Source organism: Oncorhynchus nerka, linkage group LG15 (assembly GCF_034236695.1).
Source record: "Oncorhynchus nerka isolate Pitt River linkage group LG15, Oner_Uvic_2.0, whole genome shotgun sequence".
Lineage (NCBI taxonomy): Eukaryota > Metazoa > Chordata > Actinopteri > Salmoniformes > Salmonidae > Oncorhynchus > Oncorhynchus nerka.
Window position 1 is genome coordinate 19,911,465 of NC_088410.1, and position 3,165 is coordinate 19,914,629.

A 3,165-nucleotide genomic window follows, 5' to 3' on the forward strand; every position below is an offset into this window, starting at 1 on the left:
AGACTAGCTTACCTTTTGCAAACATTTCTGTCCACATTTCACTATAGAGATTGCTTACATTTATTTAATGTTTATTGGATTTACATTGCAATAATTATCTTGCATTTCATCATGTTTCCCAATGTATACTCTGGTTCATCATTAAAACTCCTAGACTGGGCTTCTGTGTCTGTCTTCCTGTTTAGACCTGGTGCTCAAAGCACATGGCTACTTAATATGCATTGTTGATACATCCCTGCCAACTCCTTCCACAGAGAAGAATGGGCAATATCTTTGCCCAAGGGGCCATGCTAATCTTCTCTGTATCGTTCCAATTTTAGTATATGTGCTGCCGAAGCGAGCACAATACAGACATAGGAGAGGCCCTCATATATAGAGCACAACCCTCCTGACGTTTCGGATCCTGGTTGCGGTCAAACAGACCTTCAGAGGCTCAAAAACTACCCATAGGAGGTTCCCACAGGATATTGTATAGACATGAAACTGGTAGGGATAATAATGGCTACCTTGTGTGTTGTAATCTTCTAACCTCTGCTTCAGAGTTGCAACGTATGCTGGGTGATATGCGAGTACACTGTCCCGTCTAGGACGTTGATAGGGTAGAACATAATGACGTAACAAAAGCCCTCGCACAAAACCCCACCCACTCACTGAAACCCGACACGCTCTGGGGCTGCATTCACTAAAGGTCCTCACGCATAAACGTAGCAGGAAATGTTGTGAAGCCTACGTCAAAAATACCCTAACATGGGGATTTTAAAATCGTGTACCTTACGTGAAAATGTGCTATTTGGTAAGAAAGAAAGTGATCACTGATCAAATGCAAAAACTGCTGTTTTGTGACATTTTGACTTTAGTTATAGATGTAGAGACATTTAATTGATTATTATAAGGAATGATTCTAGACTAAAATGTAGTGTAATAAGCGTTTGGACTCCTCCCCCTGCTGGTTTTAGTTGCTCTTCCCCTGGTCTTTGTTCCCCCCCTGCTGGTTTTAGTTGCTCTTTCCCTGGTCTTTGTTCCCCACCCTTCCCCCGCTCTCTGCAACATGGCCCGGCCAAAGATACTTATAACCAACTCCCCATTTAGTAGCGAGAGAAGCAGAACAGAGCAACACAGAAGAGTAGTAACAGAGAGGAGAGAGAACTAGAACGAGAGAAACAGCAGAGAGGGAAATGGTAAAGAGAGCGACAGAGAACTAGAGATTCATATGTGGCCTGGCTGTGGTTGGAAGGTGACTGTTTCAACTTTCATGTTGACACATTGCCAGTGTGGTTCAATAAGAGTTTTTAAAACTGGTGGTGGGGGGAGAGAGAGACAGAAGGGGGAGAGGGAGAATGAGAAAAGAGGCGGGAGAGAAAATGGGGAGACAAAAAGAGAAAGAAAGGGAGAGTGAGAGACAAAGGGAGGGAAAGAAAAAGGGGAGTGAGTGAGAAAAAGGGGGAGAATGATGAGAGAAAAGGGAGAGGAGAAAGAGATAGAAGGGGGGTGTCATTGGATTGGCTGACTTTTTATTTTTTATTTCACCTTTATTTAACCAGGTAGGCTAGTTGAGAACAAGTTCTCATTTACAACTGCGACCTGGCCAAGATAAAGCATAGCAGTGTGAACAGACAACACAGAGTTACACATGGACTAAACAATTAACAAGTCAATAACACAGTATAAAAAATAGTCTATATACATTGTGTGCAAAAGGCATGAGGAGGTAGGTGAATAATTACAATTTTGCAGATTAACACTGGAGTGATAAATGATCTAGATGGTCATGTGCAGGTAGAGATACTGGTGTGCAAAAGTGCAGAAAAGTAAATAAATAAAAACAGTATTGGGATGATGTATGTAAATTGGGTGGGCTATTACCAATGGACTATGTACAGCTGCAGCGATCGGTTAGCTGCTCAGATAGCAGATGTTTAAAGTTGGTGAGGGAGATAAAAGTCTCCAACTTCAGCGATTTTTGCAATTCGTTCCAGTCACAGGCAGCAGAGAACTGGAAGGAAAGGCGGCCAAATGAGGTGTTGGCTTTAGGGATGATCAGTGAGATACACCTGCTGGAGAGCGTGCTACAGGTGGGTGTTGCCATCGTGACCAGTGAACTGAGATAAGGCGGAGCTTTACCTAGCATGGACTTGTAGATGACCTGGAGCCAGTGGGTCTGGCGACGAATATGTAGCGAGGGCCAGCCGACTAGAGCATACAAGTCGCAGTGGTGGGTGGTATAAGGTGCTTTAGTAACAAAACGGATGGCACTGTGATAAACTGCATCCAGTTTGCTGAGTAGAGTATTGGAAGCTATTTTGTAGATGACATCATCAAGTCAAGGATCGGTAGGATAGTCAGTTTTACTAGGGTAAGTTTGGCGGCGTGAGTGAAGGAGGCTTTGTTGCGGAATAGAAAGCTGACTCTAGATTTGATTTTAGATTGGAGATGTTTGATATGAGTCTGGAAGGAGAGTTTACAGTCTAGCCAGACACCTAGGTACTTATAGATGTCCACATATTCTAGGTTCTAACCATCCAGGGTGGTAATGCTAGTCGGGCGTGCGGGTGCAGGCAGCGAACGGTTGAAAGGCATGCATTTGGTTTTACTAGCGTTTAAGGGCAGTTGGAGGCCACGGAAGGAGTGTTGTATGGCATTGAAGCTCGTTTGGAGGTTAGATAGCACAGTGTCCAAGGAAGGGCCAGAAGTATACAGAATGGTGTCGTCTGCGTAGAGGTGGATTAGGGAATCACCCGCAGCAAGAGCAACATCATTGATATATACAGAGAAAAGAGTCGGCCCAAGAATTGAACCCTGTGGCACCCCCATAGAGACTGCCAGAGGACCGGACAACATGCCCTCCGATTTGACACAAATCTGGTTAGCTTCTGGAGGTTATTGAATGTGTTCTAAAATTAAAAATAATAGCGATACCGTATCACATTCGAGACACGAACAAAACACGTCTTCACTGCTATGCCATCTTGGGAAATTATCACTGTTAGTGATGACACCAATGGATGCAATAGCACTATGTGGCCACCAGATGGAGGTATTGGAACAAAATTAACATGAAGTCACTGCCATTATGGCACAATTTCCAATGTGATTTAAAAAAAAATTCTTATGGTAATACTAGGAGGAAGATGGATGTCCCCCCTTATATATAGGGGTAAAAGGGGT

At 43.6% G+C, this 3,165-nt stretch overlaps 1 pseudogene; it reads right to left on the reverse strand.

Moving 5' to 3' along the window:
• Positions 1–254: 254 nt before the first annotated feature.
• LOC135560750 (U6 spliceosomal RNA) lies at positions 255–344 on the reverse strand (annotated as a pseudogene).
• Positions 345–3,165: the final 2,821 nt, after the last annotated feature.